Below are 24,051 nucleotides of genomic sequence, written 5' to 3'. Positions count from 1 at the left end.
TGGTGTTTATGTAGGAACGGTTTAGCAAGAGGAAAAAAGGATCGGGCCCAGGCGGCGGGCAACAGACAACAAGCTTGGAAAACTGGTTGATAACCTTGAGGGTGTAGTTGATAGAAAAGGTAATTAACTACAAGCGAGTAATGTTAGGCAGAGTAAAAAGTTAACTCTGTGGTTGCTAAAGGGAATAATAGCTGAATTTTGTAAAAATGCTGAGAGAGAAAAGTTTTGGTGTTTTGAAATTTTTGTAAATACATGTAGGCAAAGAAATTAGTTTGTAATTGTTTGGCCATAAATAATTTTGTTGCATTAATTGAAGATTGTATATTGTGCTATGTAATTGTAATTGTATTAGGCTACGGGCATATAAGTGGTGATTTTTTTTTGTGTTTAAAAGTAGAAGTTAATAGTAAGAACCCTTAAGCTGTGAATAGCTTTGAATTTAGAAGTAAGCCAGGATGCAATTGTATTATTGTAAATGATTTAATTGATGATGTAATTTTCCCTTTTTTGCTTGATAGTAATAAGGGTATTTGTATATTGTATGTAATGATTGCTTGCCCAGTAGGGGCAGATTTGCTTTTGTTTTTTAGATAATTATAGAAAATTGATTGTTAGTTGTATAGTATTTAATGTACCATGCATTTATTTATAGAGTTTACATTTATGTTTTATGTTTGTTTGTGATATGTGTTTTTGGCCAGAATTGTTGTGGTTTATGTTGTGTTTTCTGCTGTGAATCCCCCTCAGTGTCAGTTTGATCACCTGACACATGAGGATGGATTAATAATAGAAATTTGTCACAAGATGGTGTGCAATAGAGTATGGGGGAACCCTGCAGAATTTACACCATTTATTTGTTTTATTTGTTACTTTATGTTTGTTGTGTTTGATGTTGTTGGTGTTGTATGTTATGAATTGCATGGTTATAGGTGAGTCCTGTAGCATAAGATATATTATTTTGTTTTGTTTTGTTTTGTACGCCTTTTGCAATGAAGTTTGAAGAGGTTTATTGGATGTTTCTTTTTTTTTAAGAAAAGAGGGGGAGATGTCGGGTTACATCATCCCTATGCTGCCTTGGTGGAAAGTTACAGCAGCAGGACAACAAGAATAGAGGAGTTAGATAAAGTTGTTATGAGAAAGTAGGGAACTGCCAGAGCGAGGCAAATGCCAGGTGGCCTAATTGGAATCAGATAAGTTGCATGGGAAATGGGAAACCAGTAAGCAAAGGGCCATGCATGTGAAAAGTGTGTGTATCAGACAAAGAACCAATCAGCAGCAATGTAATGTTGGTGTGTCTGACGTTTGCTAATATGGAGAAGCCTATATAATATGATGCATTGTAAATAATGATGATTCAGCTTGCAATCATATTGGTTGTTGTGCTTTATCCGGCCCGCATGCAACGCAACAAGGAAGGGGACTGGGGCTCCTATCCAGACCAGTTCCCTTCCCATCAACTCTGCTTTCCCTGCTGCAAGACCGCTGTAGGGGCTGAATATTTCCATTAAACTATGGCGCCTTCATTTGCCCTACAACAATAAATTAGACCGGCTTGGTGGAGGGGCTATTCCCCCCTCAAAGCTGTGTGGATATTAAGGGTTTTTTGAGGGGGGGCATGATAATATTCCAGGTCAATCAAATGCCCAGCTCAGCTTTCTAGCCATCCAGCAGCTCTAGGGCAGGGAAGGGAAGTGCTATTGGTGCAGAGTGGTTGCAAAACAGGGGTGAATTTAGCAGGGGGGGGTCCGGTTGAAATCCCGCCTGATGCAGCCATACAGAATCGCTGGCAGCGCTGGGAGCGGCCAGGAGTGGACGCCGGGGGCCGGGGGGGGGGGGGACATTTGCCCTCAGTCCTGGGCTCTGGGATGGACTAGGCTGGGTGGTGGGTTCAGTCTAGTCTTCCAGCCTGTTGCTCTCACTGGGGTTTGTGGTTTTCATCTGGCTCCACCAAAAAGATCAAACAAGCCCAGTAGAAAAGGGGGGTGAGAGAGACGGGAAAGGGTGTGTAAGGGGTTAAAGTGACCCATCAACGAAAGAGTAAAACCAGAGTTTGACTGAGTTTCCCCCCAGCCACCACTCCTGCAAACACTGGGCAAGGGGCAGCCCCATTCCCCACCGAGGCTATGGTGAGGGGCAGCAGAGGAGGAAGGAAGCCACATGTGATGGCAGTCCCCTCCCCTCCCCTCTCCCTCCCGCACCCAGCACCCCCTCTCCAGCCCCCAAACTCTGTCCCAGAGCCTGCACCCAGCCCTCCGCACTCCCTCCCAGAGCCTGCACCCCTCCACCCTTCCTGCACCCCACCCCGTGCCCCAGCCCAGAGCTTGCACCCAGCACCCAAACTCCGTCCCACTCAGCCTGGGCAAAGCTCTCCTCCGTCTGGCTCCCAGCCCCTCTCCAAGGCTTGCAGGTGTCTGGAGGTGCTGCCTTCCACACCTTCCTCAGTCCCACCTCATCCATTCAACAGGGCAACTGATTACAAAGTGGGGGGAAGATCTTATTCTACTTCTAGCAAAAAGACATTTTTCTTTTACCTTAATTACACTACCTTAGGGGCCTGCTATAACATATTACCAAGGTTCAATACAAAGTGATATACAAGTTATACAAAAATGCATAATGCAGAGATTTATCTACAACTGCATTGATTGACTGCTGTGTGCAGTGATATAGTGACCCCTGGGGCTTTGAATGAGGCATTATACTTGGGGGGGAGGGTGAGGGGGTAAGTGGCGAGTGGTCAAAGAGGCGAGCAGTGAGTCAGCAGGGGCTCTAGGGGCGGGCATGGGGGTTTCTGGCAGGGGAGGGAGAAGGTGAAAGGAGGCGAGTGGTGGGGGGGGACTGACTAGGAGGGACGCAGCAAGCCAGCGGGGCGGCTAGGGGGTGAAGAGGGGTGTGATGGTGGGGCTGAGCAGGGAGGGGACAGGTCCTATTTTACTGCTGTGATCTGGTCACCCCATGTGTGCTGTTTCTTCCTGCCCCCCGCCCCCACCAAACCTTGTTTCGATGGGGCGGAGCTGGGGAAGGAGGGTTTGTTTCCACGGGGCCGGGCGGTGCTGGGGGGGGAAGGAGGGGTCAATTTTATATTAATAAGGATATATTTATAAATTTTAATAAAATAAACAGTGAAGAAGATCAGTTGGAGAACTATCAAAACAAATTATTTTCCTGATATGAAAGTGCAAATCAGCTAATTAATATATGATGCAATGTATGTAATAGATAATTTTGTTATTATTTATATAGTCATGGAAAGTAAATAATACATGGAAGAAATGAAAGGGGTTTTTTTTAAGGGTTTTTTTGTTTTAGTCGTCCCTGCCCCGGCCCCATCGAAACTGTTCGAATTGGGCCCCGCACTTCCTGAAGCCGCCCTGACAATGAGGCTAATCATCTAGTGGAACAAGCTCTGCAAGGGACGTGGTTAATTCCCCATCACTGCTCTGTGTAAATGAAGACCGTAGCTCTTGCTGCAAGACACCTGGTTTGTGGGTGTCTCTGTTCCCCTTCAGAACCTCTGGTACATGGTGCTTCCCTCCTCCCAGTTCAAGATCCCCATCATGTGGGTGCTCCCATCCAGGATCCCCGGTGGGTGTCTCTGTCCCCCACCCCATGAACTAGCTCCCGTGTGTGGTTTCCCCTGCCTGCCCCCATCCGGGATCTGTGGGTGTCGCTGTTCCCCTTTTCAAGATCTGTGTTGCTTGGGTGCGTCCCTCACCCCCAGTCAGCATCCCCAGCGTGTGGGTGCTTCCATCCCCCCCTGCAGGCTCTGTGGGGGGTGTCTGTATAAAAAGAGACTGTGTCTCACTGTCTTGCCCAGGCTACACTGCAGGGGCTATTCACAGGCGCGATCCCACTACTGATCAGCACGGGAGTTTTGACCTGCTCCGTTTCCAACCTGGGCCGGTTCACCCCTCCTTAGGCAACCTGGGGACCCCAAACTCCCCCAGGATCACCATATTGATGCTGAACTTAGTGCGGACACCCGATCGGCACAGCCCCCTGCAGCCCAGAGCTCCTGAGCTCAAGCGATCCACTGGCCTCAGCCTCCCCAGGAGCTGGGATCACAGGCACCAGCCACGGGGCCCGGCTTGTTTTGCGGCTTGGCAGCTGGAGCTTTAAGCTCTGCTTGTGAGCTCTGTGCCTTGGCCAGACGGGGACAGCCTGGAACTGGGAAATGCTCCTGCTCCCCCCGCCCCCGTCTCATGTCGAGCTGCAGGCGCCGCTGTCCTGCCAGGTAAGATCCCGGATGTTTCGGTGCCCCCTTCCCCCGCCCAGGTGTCCGGGTACCTCTGCCCCCCATACAGAATCCTGGGTGTGTGGGTGTCCGTCCCTCTGCAGAGGATCCCGGAGTGTGGATGCCCTTGTCCCCCCCTACAACATCCTGGGTGTGTGGGTGCCACTCTCCCCCCAGCAGATCTCTGGTGGGTGGGTCCCCAGGGTGTGAGTGCTCCCATCCCCCGATACAGGCTGGGGGGGGGTATAACTGGCTCTCCCTGTCCTGCCCAGGCGGTGCTACAGCAGCTGTTCACAGGGGCAGCAACCCCAGTGTCAACCTGCAGCTTTACCCTGCTCCAGGGGTGACCTGCTTCACCCTCCTGCTCCCGGAGGACCTCGGGGTCCTCCGGGAGCCCGGGGACCCCGAACCGCCCAGAATCACCTGATTGATGCCGAGCTTAGCACAGACACCGGCTCAGCCTGGCAGGGTGCAGCCCTGAGCCCTGACAATCAGCTTCCCTCCGCCTCCTGCTGCACAGCGAGGGTCCCACGCGAGAGGCTTCGTGCCCAGTTTGTTCAGGAGCGTCCCAGGCTCCAGCTGTAAACTCTGCTGGTCAGTTCTGATCTTTGGCCACACGGGGGCAGCACTAACGGTCCCATCTAAACGCTGTTTGCGTTCGGCCCTTCGGATCGCAGATTGTAACCCGCGGGCAGATCTCTGAGTGCAGCCAGATCCCTCCCCAAACTGAACATTGAAGCAGCAGCTCCCATTGGAAAGATCAGGATTTTTGCCTTTAAAAACAAGGAAAATGTCTCCAGCGAGAAACTGAAGAAACTCAATTGATTTCATAGACTCCATGAATGTTCCTCTGTGTCCCCCTAAGAGTCATGCCCCACTTTTTGGGAACCACTGAACCCTACTCGTTAATCAGGGGCCAGTGATGCCAAAGCCCAGGGAAAGGGAGAACAAGTGCGGGGCCCGCAGCACTGGAGCCATGTGAAGGGGCTGCAGGAGAGGGGCAATGGCTGGTGGCCCAGGGAGTTAAGGGCGAAGGGGGCACAGGAGGGGGCAGGAGTTAGGGGTGAAGGAGGTGCAAGGGTGGGAGTGCAGGAGATAGCAGTAAAGGGGGAGTGGGGATCGTCCAGGGGCAATGGGGAAGTGCCAAAGTACAAGCTTTGCCCAGGGCACCATTTTCCCTAATGCTGGTCTGAGCAAACAATTGGAAATGACCCTTCAGTGAGACCAGAACCATCGTGTAGAAAAGCCCCTTTGTTAAGTGGTGGTGGCTGAGGGCTTAGGGAGATGGGTTAGAAAACAACAGGTACTTGTCTGTGGAGGTTTGATTCTTACCTGCTAGGCAAGGCTGGTGTGTGGTGTCTCCATGGCTGTACATTCAGTGTCTGATTTTCCACAGGGAGCCAAATCCAGACATACTCAGAGGCTCTATGCCAGCGTTTCTCAAACTTCCTTTCACTACAACCCCTTTCTGCTAAAAAAACAAACAAACAACTTCCTACATGACCCTAGAAAGATGCACAGGCACAGGAGACAAAGCCTGAGCCCTGCCCCAGTTAGGGGAGGGTAAAACCAGAGCTTGAGGGATTCAGCCCTGGGTGGTGGGGCTCAGACTTTTGGTTTCAGCCCCAGGCACCAACAAGTCTAATGCCAGCCCTGGCAACCCCATTAAAACAGGGTTATGACCCACTTTGGGGTCCTGACTCTCAGTTTGAGAACCACTGCTCTATGCTGATGGGAGAGAGTTTTCCTGGGGGTGCAGTTAATCCACTTCCCAAGAGGTGGCAGCTATGTCAGTGGGAGAAGCTATATCGGTGGGTGTGCAAGCTGTGGTGTTTGCCACATTTAAGAAGTTTAATCAAACCCCATTTTTAAAACCACCTGTGGTCTGGGAATGGCAAAGGAGCTCGATGAATCAGGGTTTGTCCTTCAAAGTCCTGGACATCACGATTCTGTTCTCTTAGTGTCATGGGGATATTGCTCAGTGTTAGAGTGCTTGACTGCATCTCAAGTAGTTCTCAGTTCAAAGCCCTGTGTTTTCTTATAACCTTCTTTCTTTTTTTTAAAAAAAGGAAAACATTTTCATTTCCATTCTCCATTATGTTCAGGGGCTCCTCTATACAGGAGTGCTTGATATCAATGTAAACACTCAACATTTCGCTGTCCAAATGCATAAAAACCTAGCAAAGCTGTCCATCCGCTGAAATCAGTTCCAATCCTCTAAGTGTCTAGTTTATGTTTTCATCAATTATACAAAGGTATCATACGAATGTACATTTGCAGATCCCTCTTCTCTAGGGCTGTGCTGTGCAGAAGAACAAGAGCCACATCCAGTTGCAGTTCAGGAGTCTGATGACAAATGTTCTGAGGGCTGGAGAAAAATGCTTCTAGTGAGCTATTGAACGAGCTCAACCTGTTTAGCTTATCAAAAGAAGATTGAAAGGTGACTTCATTGAAGCGTTGAAGGGCCTTAATGGAGACAAAAGATTGGGTATGAAAGGGCTTTTTAATCGAGGAGAGAAAGGCATAACAAGACCCAGTGGCTGGAAGGTGAAAAGAGACAAATTCATATTAGAAATAAGACACAAATATTCAACAGCGAGGATGATTCGCCACAGGAACAAGCTACCAAGGAAAGTGGTGGATTTGCCATCTCCTGATGTCATCTAATGAAGACTAGATGCCTTTCTGGAATGTGTTTGCCCCAAAAGTTGCTATTGTGTCAGACAGGAGGCCTGTGATATGGAGGAGGTCAGATTAGATGCTCTAATGGTCTCTTCTGGCCATAAAGTTGACTAATTTCTGAAAAACTGAGTGTAGCATTGGGAGCAGCATCTGATGTTTTCCTGTCTAGCCGGCTTGCTTCCTAGAACGAATGCTCCTTGAGTGGGGTGATCCACAGGGAGTAGCTCAAACCTCCAAAGTGCCTGGGCAGGGGCAGGACATTAGCACAGCAAGGGAGGGGTGTGGCAGTGACATCACAAAGGCCTTTTGCAGGACCTCGGGCTATTGGTCAAAGGTGGTGGGGAGGTGGTGACCTCACAGAGAGATGCTGACATCAGCCCGGCAGGACGGGGTGAGGGGCCAGGGAAACCTCAGTGACCCCTGTGGCTTTGCTTCAGCAAGTCTCCTTCTCCAGGTCTCTCTTTGAGGACTGAGAGAGTATTCGGGTTCACGGACGTGAGCGCCAGGAGGAACCTCTTTCGAGTTTTCTCCTTCCCTTTTAGTGATATTACTAGAAAACAGCCATCCCTGTTTAGAAGGTAAGAGCCTCCTCGAGGTTTGAAACCTGTTCAGTCTGATCCATCGGGTGACCGTTGAATTCTAGGCATAGAAAACACGAGCTTAAGGAGGCAGAATTTTATTGCGCACCTGGGATTTTGTCCCTTTGAATCACTGGGGTCATTGGGGTTTGTCCTTTTGGTTTCACCTTTTCCTCCATCCATCCTTCCCTCCTTTCTCTTTGTCTCTTGCTTCTTTTGTCCTTTCTCCTGTTCCTCTCCCAACACCAGGAGGGGTGTGCGTATGTGTCTCAGGGGAGTGCTCGGCAGCTCCCACTGTGGGAGGTCCACCCGAAAATGTGGGGCTGAAATAGTGCTCAGGCAGTGATCCCCACCGGTGACCTGGGCCATCCTTTGGGTGAGAACCCTTAGCCTCCCGTCCTCAGTCTCTACCCTGATTGGCTGAGCAGGGGGTTATTGACAGGGAGGAGACTCAGGTCCTTGTTGTTCTCTTTGAAGCCCAAGGAAATAAGTCAGAACCAGTCATATGTTTGATGAATTTTGCTGCTCCTCTGCATTAATTGTGTCTGAGCAGTTCATGATTCTCTCTAACGTTGCAGTTCTCTTCAAATACTTGCTGAATATTTATTGTTGGTGTGGAGCTCATCTGAGAGCACTTTATTCAGGTTATTCAGTGTCTGAAATTCAAGATCTGATGGTTAGTTTGAAAATCAGGGCTCTTGGGTCCTATTCCCAACTCTGCCACTGACTGACTGTGTGACCTAAGAAAAGTCAATTCTCCTTTCTCAGCCTTAACTTCTTCCTCTTTCAAGTAGGGATAATAATGATCCTCTCCTACCTACCTCACGGTGGGTGGGGATCCATTGGAGAGTGTCACTAGGAGTAGTGCATAATATGCGGTGTCCTATCACATTTACTCAGAGCAGATTATGACATAATAGAATAGCTGAAATAGTCTATTTTCTTTGTATTTTTTATTCTGAAATTGTTGAGCAGCAACTACTTAGCTCAGACTGAAGCATCTTATCTAATGTTTGAGATCTAAGTGTCTCCTCTTTGTGTGCGACGAGACAGTTTAACACACTGTGACAAACAGGAGATGCTTTTGTTTTGCAACAAAATATTTCTGCAAAGAACTTTCATCCCACTTGTTTTGATTTAGAGAAACAAACTGGTTTAGTCTGAAGGGGATTTTCTGACAGAAATGGTTTCAATGAAATTTCCCCACCATCTCGATTCCTGGCCTCTATCCCTTTCTCTGTTTTTTTTTTGTCCATTAGAACAGGAGTCAGGGCTGTTGGCTTCTCTTTCTGGCTCTGTCACCACCTTGCTGTGTAGGCCCTTGGGAAGGTCGCTTCCCTTCTTTGTACTTCAGGCGTCTCCCCATCTGTCCAATGAGAACAAGGACAGTTCTCGAACTCTGGGCAGTCATTTTCGTGAGGCCCGGCAGATAACTAAAAATTTATATAGATATATATATGTATATATAAAAAAGACTTTCATTCCTTAGGAACCGGTTCCCTATAAAAAGTTCTGATTTAAGGGATGTGCCACAGTACGTATTTTTTGTACCAATAGTGTTACCATGCGTCCGTATTTTCCCAGGAGGAATTTTTAAATTTTTAATTTTTTAAAATTCCTCCCAGACAGTGATTTAAGAATCAAAAAGCCTGACATGTCCAGGAAAATACGGGTGTATGTTAACCCTACCTAAAGTTCTTTTTAAAAAAGATGGGCCTGAACTAGAAACGAATTCCATTTTACATGTGTGGGTCCCTGCCACTCCCTGGGGGTGTGCTAGGGTGACCAGATGTCCTGATTTTATAGGGACAGTCCCAATTTTTGGGACTTTTTCTTATATAGGATCCTAATAACCCCCACCCCCTGTCCCGATTTTTCACACTTGCTGTCTGGTCACCCTACGGTGTGCACATGTGTGGGTCCCAGCTGCTCCCTGCCCCCCTCATTGAAGCAGGTGTGCAGGGTTACTGCCCTGGGAACTGCAGGCACCAGTGGACATGGGGCTGGCTGGAGGCAGGGCAGGGGCTGACTGGAGGTAGGGTCTGGCTGCAGGCAGGGCAAGGGGTTCGGGGCTGGCTGGAGACGGGGTGTGTGGGGCTGGCAGGCTTCAGGCAGGGGGGGTGCAGCTGGGGTTGGCTGGAGACAGGGCAGGAGGTGCTGGGCTGGCTGCAGACAGGGCAGGAGTTGCAGGGCCGGTGGTGTAGGGCTGGTGCGGGCAGGGGGGTGGGGAGGTGGCTGGCTTCCGGCTGGGTCGCCGGGGGTACGACTGGGGTGGGCTGGAGTCTGGGCCCGGGGTGCAGGGCTGGCTGCAGGGGGTGGGGGGCGGGGGCAGGCTGGGTGGGCAGGAGGGGCTGGCTGCGGGCAGGGCAGGGGGTGCAGGGCTGGCTGGAGACGGGCTGGTTGCAGGCAGGTGGTGTGGGGCTGGCTGTGGGCAGGGGCTTGTGCAGGCAGGGCAGGGGTGAGGGCTGGAGGCAGGGCAGGGGTGCAGGGCTGGCTGGAGATGGGCTGGCTGCAGGCAGGGGTGTGGGGCTGGCTGGAAGCAGGGGCTGGTGCAGGCAGGGCAGGGGGTGAGGGGCTGGAGGCAGGGCCGGGGGTGCAGCTGGGGGTGGCTGCGGGCCGGGCAGCGGGTGGGGGGCTGGCGGGAGTCGGGCTGGCGGTGGGCAGGGGGTGTGGGGCTGGCTGGAGGCAGGGGCTGGTGCAGGCAGGGCAGGGGGTGAGGGGCTGGCTGGAGGCAGGTGCAGGCAGGGCAGGGGGTGAGGGGCTGGGTGCAGGCACGGGGTGCAGGTACAGAGGGTCCAGCCCACCCTGTACGGTAAGTGCCCCCACCTCCCTCCGTCAGCACTGGGGTAGCAGCAGCAGCCCGGGGCTTGGGGGCTATTTAAATGGCCCGGGGCTCCCCTGCTTCCACCGCCCCAGCCCTGTAAATAGCTGAGGGAGCCCTGGGGAAGCGGCGGGGCTCTGGGGGCTATTTAAAGGGCCGGGGCGGTAGAAGCAATGGGAACCCTGGACTTTTTAAATAGCCCCCAGCACCCCGCAGCCCTACCCCAGCCCTATCCCAGCCCCTGCTGGGAGCCCCAGGCCCTTTAAATTGCCCCCTGAGGAAGCCGGGCCACCCTGGTACAGCGCACCAGCTCTTGCCAGTACGCAGTACCAGGGCTTAGGCACGGGGCCCTCTTAGGAGTGGGGCCCAATTCAGGGGAATCAGGAGAATCAGCCTAAAGCTGGCCCTGTGTGGGGGTGGGGTGGGGTGGGGTGGGGCAGGACTTGGTCCCATTCTGGGCACCACCAAAAATTATCCAAACCTGCCGCCCCGTCCAGCCCAACCTTCTGCTGACGCACCTCAGCCCCCACCCGTGCAGGGTTTGAAGCTTCCATTGCTTAAACTCCAGGACACTGAGGGATTTCAGCTCCCCTTTGCCCACAGGGAGCTTTCACCCCACTCCCAGCCAGGTTCTTGTCCATGGGATCACTGTAGGGGGGCTGGGTCCCGCTGGGTCTTTTCTCTCTCTGTGACAGGCCAGGGTGCAATAACTGGGGCATCTGAGCACCCAGGACCTTCTGTGGGGCTGCCATTCCCCTTCCCCTTCTGTGGTCTCGTCTGTCATTGACTCCAGCCTTTTTTCTACCCATCGTCAGCACCATCCCAAGCCAGCTGCACTCACCTCAGAAAGACAGTGTCCCCTGTTGGGTGTAAATCACTGACCTCTCTCCTCTCTGAGCACTGACTGCCCCTCTGTTTCCTGGCCTCTCAGTCTGTGCAGATGGGACCTTTCCCTCCAGCGCTGGAGGATTCACCCTTCTCATCTACCCTTGTCCCAAGCAGCACAGCCGGTGGGAATCTTACATGTACTGAGGTGACTTAGGAGCAGAAACCGCCCCAGACCTTCCATGCAATTGGCACTTGCCCCTCACTGAGCAGGATTGAAACTCCTGCAGGGAGACTGCTGGGCCACATCCCCTCTGGGCATGAGCAAAGCACCAGGGTGAAAAAAAGAGCTTGGAGATGCTGGGGATTGAACCCAGGGCCTCATACATGCAAAGCATGTGCTCTACCACTGAGCTACATCCCCAGCTGGGCTGCAGGTTACACTCAGAGCTGTCCTATTCCCAGAGCATCCAGTGGTCTAAGAGCAGCCTGGGGGACACATTCCCTGCTCTGAGGGCCAAACCTGCGGTCCTGGAGGCTGCTGGTTCTTAGGGGTCACTTTGCAGTAGGGCCAGATTCGATGTGTGGGGCAGAGAGAGTGGGTGCCCTGGGCTCAGGGTGCAGAGATGCACTCAGCCCTCTCCCCTGCATTGGGTGAGGGGCGCTGCCACCTCCTGCTGGAAGGTAATGGGAGGGGAGGGGCGCTGTGAGTCTCTCAGCACCTGACCCTGGTGGCAGCCGTGCTGTGGGAAGCTCCAGGTGTTTCTAGGATCTGCTCTTTCCACCTGCCTGTGAAGTCCAGCTTTCCCCAGCACATTCACTGTGGTGCAATTGGGTCACTGTTTCCATGGCTGAACAGCAAAGAATCACTCCCAGTTTCCTTTCTATCATCAGCAGGATTAGCCTGTGTCGGTGGTTAATGAGGTGGGTCTAGTTGTAGATTGTTATTCATTCCCCACCTTGACAATTCACACAGTCCCTTTCCCATGCAGATTCCCAGCACCTCGGTGATCCTGGTAGCAGGGGTTGGGGCCTGAGATTTTCAGGGTTCTTTTCCCCTCCACCTGGAGTGAACTCAGCTTTTCCCCCATCCCAGACAATCCATGAAATAACAACAGGGGCATAAAGAAAGAGGGGAGGGAACATCTCATGGCCAGGGCTGGATGTGCCCAGGGCCCCCTGCTTGTCCATTGTTTCCATGGAATTTGGCCCCCTGCTTTGCACAAGGGACAGAGAAAGATCTTGCTGTTCCTGTGTCTGTGCAAGGAAAATTGTGCTTCCCTAGGAAAGAGAGGCGGGAAATGGCCCCATGATGGGACAATTTCCTCAGGATTAAGACCTAAGGACTCAGGCTGAGAACTGATATAACCCCACTCATCTGGGATTTAACAAATTGTCTTCCCTGGAGCAGGGCCACTTCCAGTGTTTTTGCCACCCCAAGTGGGGGGAAAAAAAGCTGCAATCAACTGCAGCTCTACCTCTGCTGCTTTTGGCCACAAGTCCTTCCCTCTGAGAGGGACTAATTGCTGCTGAAGCCTCCCCTTTCCATTGACTGCCCCAGGGACCTGCTTTCTGCGCTGGTGCCAGCCCTGCCATGGAGACACTGGGAAGATGGGGGGAATCAGGAAAATAACATGGATTTTTTTATGTTGTAAGTGAAGAATAACTGAAGCATTTTTGGTTTAAAGTCACTTTTCCCTCACTGGGAATTGAACGTAGGAATTGAACCCAGGCCTTGGCAGTGAAAGTGCCAAATCCTAACTAACCACTAGGGAGGTGATGCTGTTGTTTTTCTTCTCACTTATGTTACACTTTGGGTACGTCTACACTACGGGATTATTCCGAATTTACATAAACCGGTTTAGCAAAACAGATTGTATAAAATCGAGTGCGTGCGGCCACACTAAACACATTAAATCGGTGTGTGCGTCCATGGTCCGAGGCTAGCGTCGATTTCTGGAGCGTTGCACTGTGGGTAGCTATCCCGTAGCTATCCCATAGTTCCCGCAGCCTCCCCCGCCCCTTGGCATTTCCGGGTTGAGATCCCAGTGCCTGATGGGGCAAAAATCATTGTCGCGGGTGGTTCTGGGTACAGCCTCACCCCTCCCTCCCTGAAAGCAGCAGACAACCGTTTCGCGCCTTTTTTGCTTGGTGAACTGTGCAGACGCCATAGCACAGCAAGCATGGACCCTGCTCAGCTCCATACCGCAATCGTGAATGTTTTAAACACCTCGCGCACTCTCGTGCAGTATATGGTGAACCAGGACCTTCAAACCGAGGCGAGGAGGAGGTGGATACGGCAGCGCGGCGATGACAGTGATGAGGACGTAGACACAGAATTCTCTCAAACCGCGGGCCCCTGCGCTTTGGAGCTCCTGATGGTAATGGGGCAGATTCTATCCATTGAACGCCGATTTTGGGCCCGGGAAACAAGCACAGACTGGTGGACCGCATTGTGTTGCAGGTGTGGGACGATTCCCAGTGGCTGCGAAACTTTCGCATGCGTAAGGGCACTTTCATGGAACTTTGTGACTTGCTTGCCCCTGCCCTGAAACGCCATAATACCAAGATGAGAGCAGCCCTCACAGTAGAGAAGCGAGTGGCAATAGCCCTGTGGAAGCTTGCAACGCCAGACAGCTACCGGTCAGTCGGGAATCAATTTGGAGTTGGAAAATCTACTGTGGGGGCTGCTGTGATGCAAGTAGCCAAAGCAATCACTAAGCTGCTGCTACGAAAGGTTGTGACTCTGGGAAACGTGCAGGCCATAGTGGATGGCTTTGCTGCACTGGGATTCCCTAACTGTGGGGGGGCGATAGATGGAACCCATATCCCTATCTTGGCACCGCAGCTCCAGGGCACCCAGTACGTAAACCGCAAGGGGTACTTTTCAATGGTGCTGCAAGCACTGGTAGATCACAAGGGACATTTCACAAACATCCACGTGGGATGGCCAGGGAGGGTTCATGACGCTCGCGTCTTCAGAAGCACTACTCTGTTTAAACGGCTGCAGCAAGGGACTTACTTCCCAGACCAGAAAATAACAGTTGGGGATGTTGAAATGCCTTTCGTTATCCTGGGGGACCCAGCCTACCCCTTGATGCCATGGCTCATGAAGCCATACACAGGCAGCCTGGACAGTGGTCAGGATCTGTTCAATTACAGGCTGAGCAAGTGCAGAATGGTGGTGGAATGTGCATTTGGCCGTTTAAAGGCTCGCTGGCGCACATTACTGACTCACTCAGACCTCAGCCAAACCAATGTCCCCTATGTTATTGCTGCTTGCTGTATTCTCCACAATCTCTGTGAGAGTAAGGGGGAGACCTTTATGGCGGGGTGGGAGGCTGAGGCAAATCACCTGGCCGCTGATTACGCGCAGCCAGACACCAGGGAGATTAGAAGAGCACACCAGGAAGTGTGAAGCTTTGAAAACGAGCTTCATCAATGGCCAGGGTACAGTGTGACTGCTGTGTTTGTTGATGAACACCCAACCCCCTTGATTGACTCAGTCCCTGTAAGCAACTCCCCCTCCCCCTTCGAGTACAGCTTACTTATGCAAATAAAGTCACTCTCATTTAAAAAGCATGAATTCTTTATTAATTCATTATAAAAAGAGGGAGAGAAGTAAGGGTGTGGTTTGGGAGGAGGATAGGAGGGATGGAGAAGGCCATTAAAAAAAATTCACAGTAATGACAGCCTTCTGGTTGGGCTGTCTACGGGGGTGGAGTGGGCGGGTGCACGGAGCCTCCCCCCACACGTTCTTACACGTCTGGGTGAGGAGGATGTGGAACATGGTGAGGGTTGAGGGTGGTTATACAGGGGCTGCAGCGGCACTCTGTGATCCTGCTGCTGTTCCTGAAGCTCCACCAGACGCTGGAGCATGTCAGTTTGATCACACAGCAGCCCCAGAGTTGCATCCCGCCACCGCTGATCTTCCTGCCGCCACTGCTGATTTTCCTGCCGCCACCTCTCATCTCGGTTGTCCCTCCTGTCCTCACGTTCATCCCTCCTGTCCTCACGTTCACTGGCCTCTTTCCTGTAATTTGATACCTCGTCCTTCCACTCATTCAGATGAGCTCTTTCATTGCGTGTAACTTCCATAATATCCGAGAACATCTCATCTCGCGTCTTCTTTTTCCTCCGCCTTATCTGTGCTAGCCTTTGGGATGGAGGAGGGATGGTTGAAAAATTTGCAGCTGCATGAGGGAGATAAATATTTAGAAAGATACATTTTACAGAACAATGGTTATACTCTTTCACAGTGAACAGCACTATTCACCTAGCACATATGATTTCCCTACAAGGTCGCATTTTTCATCTTAATAGTGAGTGCTTGCAGCTCTGGGGTTACAGATCTCACAGACACAGGTCCAGGCATCAGAATTCAGCTTGCATGCGGCCATGGTAAGCCACTGTCTTTCGGCTTCTGTAGTGATTTACCCCTCCCCCCCAACGCATGGCTAATACCATGCTAGCTCCCTGCTAATCAACAACCTTCCCACCCCCCCACCCACTGCGTGGCTGGTAGCTTGGGGAAGATCGCCGGTGACCAAACACAAAAAATATCATTGGCATTTCACTCCTCCCCTCCCCCCGCTTCGCTACGTGCAGGAAAGGTTTTTTTTTAAGCTGCTGCAGTCCACGAACCCAGTAGTAAAATGGCCACCCCCCTTACTTAAATTCCTGATTTTTAACCAGGTTATCCTGAACGATATCACTTTGCTGAGGATAACACAACAAGATAAAGAGCGGATGCTTCTTGAATGCCAGCAGTCACCGGGACCATACGCTGCTATGCTTTGCCACGCAATGATACCTGATTACTTGCTACATGCATGGCATGGTAAAGTGTCCTACCATGGTGGGCGGAACAAGGCTGCCTTGCCCAGAAACCTTCTGCAAAGGCTTCTGGAGTACCTACAGGAGCGCTTCATCGAGATGTCCCTGGAGGATTTCCTCTCAATCCCCAGACATGTTAACAAACTTTTCTAAGTAACTACACTGTCTGCGAATGCATCCCAAGTCCTCAGGGCAAATCAATCATTAAAAAAGGCTTGCTTAAAAAACACTGTTTGCTATTTGCAAAGGTTCACTCACCAGAGCTCCCTTCCATGGCGTCATTGTCTGGGATAGTGGCTTGTGAGGGCTGGGAGGAGGGTAATTCCGTCAGGGTGATAAAAAGCTCCTGGCTGCTGGGGCTCACGGAGTGCTGTGTGCTCTCTGCTAGGTCTTCCTCTTCTTCTTCCTCTTCATCTTCCCCGTCTGCATAATCCTCAGACATGGCAGAGATTACAACCCCCACCTCGGAATCCACGGTCAGGGGTGGGGTACTTGTGGCGCAGCCCCCTAAAATTGCATGCAGCTCAGCATAGAAGCGGCATGTTTTCGACCTGCCCGGACCTTCCGTTTGCTTCTTTGGTTTTCTGGTAGGCTTGTCTGAGCTCCTTAACTTTCACTCTGCACTGCACTGAGTCCCTGCTGTGGCCTTTATCCGTCATAGCCTTAGAAATTCTTTCAAATACTTTTTCATTTCGTCTTTTGGAACGCAGTTCTGTTAGCACTGAATCCTCTCCCCATATAGCGATCAGATCCAGTACCTCCCGAGCGGTCCATGCTGGGGCTCTTTTTCGATTCTCAGGAGACTGCATTGTTACCTGTGCAGATGAGCTGTGCGTGGTCACCTGTGCTGATGAGCTCTCCACGCTGGGCAAGCAGGAAATGAATTTCAAAAGTTCGCGGGGCTTTTCCTGTCTACCTGGCCAGTGCATCCGAGTTCAGATTGCTGTCCAGAGCGGTCACTGGTGCACTGTGGGATACCGCCCGGAGGCCAATACCGTCGATTTGCGGCCACACTAACCCTATTCCGATATGTTAATACCGATATTAGCGCTACTCCTCTCGTCGGGGAGGAGTACAGAAACTGATTTAAAGAGCCATTAAAATCGATATAAGGTGCCTCCTAGTGTGGACGGTTGTGGCGTTAATCGGTTTTACGCTCCTAAAACCGATTTAAACGCCTAGTGTAGACCAGGCTCTTCTTAGGCTACTTTCTATCCAATTTCTGAAGCTGCTCCATTGTCCGTTCCCTATGGGGCTAAGAGCAGAAAGTGCAGGAATCCCTGTACTCAGGGTCACAACCTGAGCCCAACCCAAGACACTGAAACAAACACAAATGATGCTTCCTCCAGCAGGATCACAGAGCAACACAAAGAAAACCCATGAGGAACAATCCTCCTCTGCCTTCATTTACCCCATTGCAAGCCTCTCAGCAGCCAACTCTTGTGGGAAGGACACTGAGCTGATAGGAGCTCTGGCACAGAGACCAAGGGAGGGGTGTTGCACCCCCTCAGTGTGAGCTGGTCACATTCTGACTCTGGAGGAGGAGGGAAAGGTGATGGCCACATGATGGGGCCAGTATGTACCACAATATGGTTCTTTTATGTGGGATGACTCTGAACACTGACTGATCTCCACTCCCTTGGATTTGAAGAGATGTTTAGTTGTGCACTTGGGAACCTGTAAGGCTGAAGCAATTTTATGGATGGTGACACCACGATTAAAGGGTTTTTTAATGTTGTAGAAATTGTTAAAAACACTGAGCTTAAACAGGAACTGCCTGTTAGTAAAGGCTGGTTTCCCCACGTCTGTTCCATAAGCTCTGCTAGAAACACCCTGGCTTCTCTCCTGCCTTGGTGGGAACTGGAGGGAATCGTCCCCTGCTGCCCTTGGCTCCAGGCTGGTTTTTCTGGGGAGGGGAAATGGAATTGATTTGTTTGCTGTTGAGAAGGGAGCCAGGCCAGTTCTCAGGGAACGAGAACTCCCAGCATCTTCCCAGCCCAGCCCAGGCTGCTGCCCTGTCCCAGCCTCTGTTCCCCTGGGGGCCCTGCGTGTTTGACTCTAGAGCAGGCCGGGAGCAGCAGCTGAGGCAGAGGACAGCCTGGGCCGGGCAGATAAGAAGGAGTTTAGCAAGCAAAAAAGGTAAAATGGCAGTGGAGTATCACCTTGGACTCGACGGCATTTCCCCATTGGTCTGTCTGCTTAGGGGCAGGGACAATAACACGTCCTGCTGCATTCGTTATTTCAAAGGGAGGTTTAGGATTTTCATTCTCACACATGGTGCACAAAGCAGGATCCAACCTTTGGCATCAACTAAACAAGCTGCCCACAGATTCTGGCAGCCACAATGAGCATTTGGGTGAGAGCTCAGACCTGCCCCTGTACCTGAGGGAGACGGGGGTCATCTGTGTGGGGATTGGACCACTGACCTACCCACTCCTAACTCCCAAACCTTCAGTAACTCTATTATCAGTGCCTGTGAGTGTTATTTAAACCATAAGAAAAACCACACTGGGCCAGACCAAAGGCCCATCTAGCTCTGAATCTTGTCTTCTGACAGTAGCCAATAGCAGGTGTCCCAACAACCACTCAACAAGGCACCACTGGGAGTTGAACCTGGGAATCTCCTGTTTACGAAACAGACGTTTTAGCCAGCTAAGCCATGGTGCCTGTGGGTAGCTATAACACACTGTCTGCCCACACCTGACTCCCTGCCATCGCCACCAGGGCCTGAGAAGCTTTGCTTGTGTTTGGATTCTGCAAAGCAGAGGAGCAGGTGACGTTTTCCTTGCAAGGTGTGTGTGGGGGGGGGGGGGGGCGGGCAGGTCTGCACAACAAAGTTGTTTCAGCAGAATTATATTGCTCAGTTGTGTGAAAAACACACAACACTCCCTCGGTCGGTAGCTTGTGGCTGGTGCACACACTGCAATGCCACGTCTGGTGACAAAACTGCCCTGTTTTGCTGACAAAATAAAACGACTTTGATGAGAGGTCTGGAGCTTTTTGCAGCAAACTTAAATTAACAGAGTAAACACTGCTGTTCATTATATCACCATAACTGGCCTCCTCCAGTATCCCACAATGCCCGCCGTGAACTCGCCTGCCCTGTATTCCTGCTACAGAGCCTTGGGCCCCTCCCCTTTCATCGCTCCGGGAAGTTCTCACAGCTGAGCCTGCTGCTCTGCTCCAGCAGCCAGGAGCAAATCACTGCCGTGGATGCTGCTCTCTCCCGCACTGCGAATACAAAGCTGGCGGCGGGAACTTCCTTACATGGGGGGCCACTGGCATCTGAACTGTGACACCCCCAGGACACCCCTTCCCTCGAGGAGGCTCTTACCTTCTAAACAGGGACTTCTGTTTTCTAGTAAAATCAGGAAAAGGGAAGGAGAAAACTAGAAAGAGGTTTCTCCTGGTGCTCACGTCCGTGAACCCGAATACTCTCTCAGTCCTCAAAGAGAGACCTGGAGAAGGAGACTTGCTGAAGCAAAGCCACAGGGGTCTCTGAGGTTTCCCTGGCCCCTCGCCCCTGTCCTGCCTGCCTGATGTCAGCATCTCTCTGTGAGGTCACCACCTCCCCACCACCTTTGACCAATAGTCTGAGGTCCTGCAAAAGGCCTTTGTGATGTCACTGCCACACCCCTCCCATGCTGTGCTAATGTCCTGCCCCTGGCCAGGCACTGTGGAGGTTTGAGCTGCTCCCTGTGGATCACCCCACTCAAGAAGCGTTCGTTCTAGGAAGCAAGCTGGCTAGACAGGAAAACACAAGACGCTGCTCCCAATGCTACACTCAGTTTTTCAGAAATTAGTCGAAAATCTAATCTGAGTGTATCTAATCTGACCCCCTGCATATCACAGGCCTCCTGTATGACACAATAGCTACTTTTGGGGCAAACACATCCCAGAAAGGCATCTAGTCTTCATTAAATGACATCAAGAGATGGAGAATCCACCACTTTCCTTGGTAGCTTGTTCCTGTGGTGAAACATCCTCGCTGTTGAATTTTTGTGCCTTAGTTGTAATATGAATTTGTCTCTTTTCACCTTCCAGCCATTGGGTCTTGTTATGCCTTTCTTTGCTAGATTCAAGAGCCCTTTAATACCCAATATTTTCTTTCCATTAAGGCCCTTCAACACTTCAATGAAGTCACCTTTCAATCTTCTTTTGATAAGCTAAACAGGTTGAGGTCTTTCAATAGCTCCCTAGAAGACATTTTTCTCCAGCCCTCAGAACATTTGGTGGCTCTTTGCTGCCCCAGCTCCAATTTCACAACATCTTTTTCAACCTCCTGTGATGTTATTGACATAATCTGTAACTGTATAGATCACTGTTGCGACCACTGTTCTATATTTGCAGCCAATATGGTAGAAAGGTTGTCGTGTAAGGGGTCTATGGAGAGGTTCTGATTGGCTGATTATAATTATGCTATCTCTATAGGTGTATCATTTTTGTAGTTGACGTTATGAATATTGGGTCTATGCTGCCCGTATTTCAAACTTGTGCTACGCTTCCGGGGAACACCCCAGCCAGACAAGTTGGTGTCAGTTCTGCCTAGCCTGCTTGATGGCTCATTAAGGACCATCAGCTATACAATCGACCCATTGAGAGAAGGCAGATATCCCTTGTCACTCAGCAAGGTGTGCAGGGACCTGCCTATGGACAGAACTCTAAGGTTTTTCTATGCCACATGCTGGATAGAGTGTCCTTAAGACAAAGAAAGCAAAGACCACTTGGCAAGAGACTATACAAGGCTGATGCCTCATCTCCATCTTGTCTTCAATCCTGCTTCATACCTCTGGAGGGACTTTGCTACAAACTGAAGCTCTAGACAAAGGACTGAGTGACCCATCCCAGCTGTGGATGGACTCCAGAGATTTGATTTGAACCTGCAGTTTATTCCATCACTGCTACAAGCCTGAACCAAGAACTTTGCCATTACTGAATGTGAAGGGTTAAAATCCATCTGCATTTTGTATAACAACCTGGTCTATGGATTTTGCTAGCTCTTTTCCAGACCCAAAGTCCAGAGTATGGTCAAGGGACCAGAGGCCTAGCAAATCGTGATCAGCTAAGAGAAAGCTGGGTAAACAGAAAGCCTTGCTTGCTAAGATAGGCCTGGTCAGCAAATTGCCAGGTGTTGGAGCTAAGAACTAAAGAATTGTGTCTTATTCAGAGTTGCAGATTGAACAAAGAATCCCTGTTCATATTGTGTTAGTCTCTTCTGTAGGGAGACGTTCTTCCCACAGATCCAACCTTGAGTTTATGAGAAGTTGGCCCATGTCAGTATAAGATATGGCATCCTTCCACCTCCCTTCCCAGGGACCATGTAGTAATTTTTTTGGCAGAAGGGGGTTGTAGTGAAAGGAAGTTTGAGAAACCCTGGCATGGAGCATCTCCATTAATGAGCTGCAGTGACATAGAGACAGTGTTTGAAATGTTGACTTGTCCTTAGCCTCTGAATACGTCTAGACTTGACGCACTGTGGGTGATCTGACACTGAAAGTGCAGCCATGAAGATACCACACACCAGCCTTGGCTTGCTGGCAATAATCAAGCCTCCACAGAAAGACACCCATGGTTTTCTAGCCCAGCTCTCTAAGCTCTCAGCCACAAGCACTTAACACAGGGGCCTTTCTACACTCTGGTTCTGTTCTCACTGAAGGGTCATTTCCAATGGTTTGCTCAGACCAGCTTCCCCAGCACACTCACTGCTGTGCAGCTCTGTACGTGTGGCCATGGCTGAACAGCAAGAATTCCTGCCCTTTTCCCTACTGGCTGAAGCATGGCTAGAGTGTGTTTATGGTTAATGATGCTGCTGTAGATTGTTCATTCCCTGCCTTTGCAATTCAGACAGTCCCTTTTCCCGTCATATCGCCAGCACCTCTGTGATTCCAATAGCAGGGCAGGTTTTCTCTGGGCACTGAGATTTTTCAGGGAGTTGGTGGCTCATTTCTTTCCTGGAGTAAACTCAGTTTTTTATTCCATCCTTGAAGTCTCATGGAATAACAACAGCAGCATGAAGAGGAGAGGGAATATCTCACTGCCGGAGGGGATGGGGGGGAAGGTGGCCACATCCCCTCTGTTTGAGCATTGCCATTGCAGGAGAGAAGGTTTCAATGGAATCGAATGCCCTGGCTCAGACAAGAGACACAGGGAGGTTTTGCTGTTCTTGGATCTGTACAAAGGAAATTGTGTTTCTGTGTGAAAATGGGGAGGGAAATGAAACTCCCACATGCTGGTGCCTAAGGCAGAAGGGACCCCTATAGGATTAGAACAGGACACGTTCTCAAGCAGCATGTTTCTTACTTTGCCCATCTGTCAATTTTGATTATTATCGATGGAAATATTTTGCCATTGGGTTTTGTGTTTACACAGAAATTGACATTTACCAACAAATACGTAATTCTTCCAGTCCTGCTGAGTCTGCCGGTGGTGAGTTTAAAAGGACAGAGTCACTCCTCCCACTCCCCATGCCAGGCCTGTGCTCTCCAGAGTTTCAACTTCCCACACAGCTGGGATTCTTCCCTGATCTCCCCTCAGACCTCTGCCCTCCACCCCCACTTCTGGGATCCCCTCCCAACACTGTCCAACTCCCCTGCTGGCCAGTTCCCTTCCCATTCCTTTCATTTCCTGCCTCCCCTCTGAGCAAAAGCTCTGGACTGTTCCCACACTGGGAATTGAATCCAGGCTGCCTGCATGAAAACACCAATAATCCTGGCCACTAGACCATATGGGACTTGCACAAACAACAATCCATTTACACATTCACTAACACATTCATGGGTGGCAAGTTTGTAGAAATTTTGGTGGTGCCCAGAACCCGCCCCCCAACTCCGCCCCCCCAAACTCCGCCCCCATCTGCCTAAGGCTCTGGGGGGGAGGGAGGTCTAGGGTGCAGATCCTGGGCTGGGGATTAGGGTGCAGGAGGGGTGCAGGGTGCAGGCTTTGGGATGGAGTTTGGGTGCAGGCTCTGGGCTGGGGCAGGGGTGAGTGTGCAGGAGGGGTGCAGGGTGCAGGCTTTGAGATGGAGTTTGGGTGCAGGTTCTGGGCTGGGGTGGGGTGTAGGAAGGGGAGGGTGCATGCTCTGGGAAGGGGTGCATGCTCTGGGAGGGAGTTTGGGGATAGGAGGAGTGCAGGGGTGAGGGCTGTGGGGCTGAGGATGAGGGGTTCATGATGCAGGAGGGCTCAGGAAGAGGGTTGGGGTGTGGGGTGAGGGCTGTGGGGCTGAGGGTTCATGATGGGGCGCTCAGGGCTGTGGCTGAGGATTAGGGTGTGGGGACGAGGGCTCTGTCTGGGGCTGAGGATCAGGGTGGGGGGGGATGAGGGCTCAGGGCTGGGGCTGAGGATTAGGGTGCAGGGGGATGAGGGCTCTGGCTGGGGCTGAGGATCAGGGTGCGGGGGGATGAGGGCTCTGGCACGGGCAGAGGATCAGGGTGCAGGGGGATGAGGGCTCAGGGCTGTGGCTGAGGATCAGGGTGCGGGGGGATGAGGGCTCAGGGCTGGGGCTGAGGATTAGGGTGCAGGGGGATGAGGGCTCTGGCTGGGGCTGAGGATGCGGGTGCAGGGGGAGGAGGGCTCTGGCGGGGGCTGAGGATCGGGGTGCGGGGGGATGAGGGCTCTGGCTGGGGCTGAGGATTAGGGTGCAGGGGGATGAGGGCTCTGGCTGGGGCTGAGGATCAGGGTGCAGGGGGATGAGGGCTCTGGCTCGGGCTGAGGATCAGGGTGCGGGGGGATGAGGGCTCTGGCTGGGGATGAGGATCAGGGTGCGGGGGGAGCAGAACCAGGGCTATGGCTGATCTATGGGGCACCAGGTGAGTGGCAGAGGCTTCAGGTGCTGAGAGTTTGCCTGACACCTCAGGGACACAGTGTGAGGGGGTGTCCCAGGGATCTCTGTGAAAGGAGCAGAACAGAATTTACTTGGGGTGGGGAGAGAATGGAGAGTGTCTCAGGGGGTTGTACAGAGGTATTTCCCGGGTGAGAGACTGGCTAAAACACAGGCCTCGCTGCGAGCAGGATTTGAACCTGCACACGGGAACCCTATTGGAGTTCGACTCCAACGCCTTAACCACTCAGCCATCAGC

General features: G+C 51.5%; 2 non-coding genes across 2 annotated transcripts; both read right to left on the bottom strand.

Moving 5' to 3' along the window:
- Window positions 1-11,492: 11,492 nt before the first annotated feature.
- On the bottom strand, window positions 11,493-11,564 carry TRNAA-UGC. Its single transcript has one exon. It is a non-coding gene; the product is annotated as a tRNA-Ala (tRNA).
- Window positions 11,565-23,971: 12,407 nt separating this feature from the next.
- Window positions 23,972-24,051, bottom strand: TRNAS-CGA. The gene has a single exon. It is a non-coding gene; the product is annotated as a tRNA-Ser (tRNA).

This window comes from Mauremys reevesii, linkage group 17 (assembly GCF_016161935.1).
Source record: "Mauremys reevesii isolate NIE-2019 linkage group 17, ASM1616193v1, whole genome shotgun sequence".
Classification (NCBI taxonomy): domain Eukaryota; kingdom Metazoa; phylum Chordata; order Testudines; family Geoemydidae; genus Mauremys; species Mauremys reevesii.
This window is presented reverse-complemented; position numbering and strand designations above follow the sequence as displayed.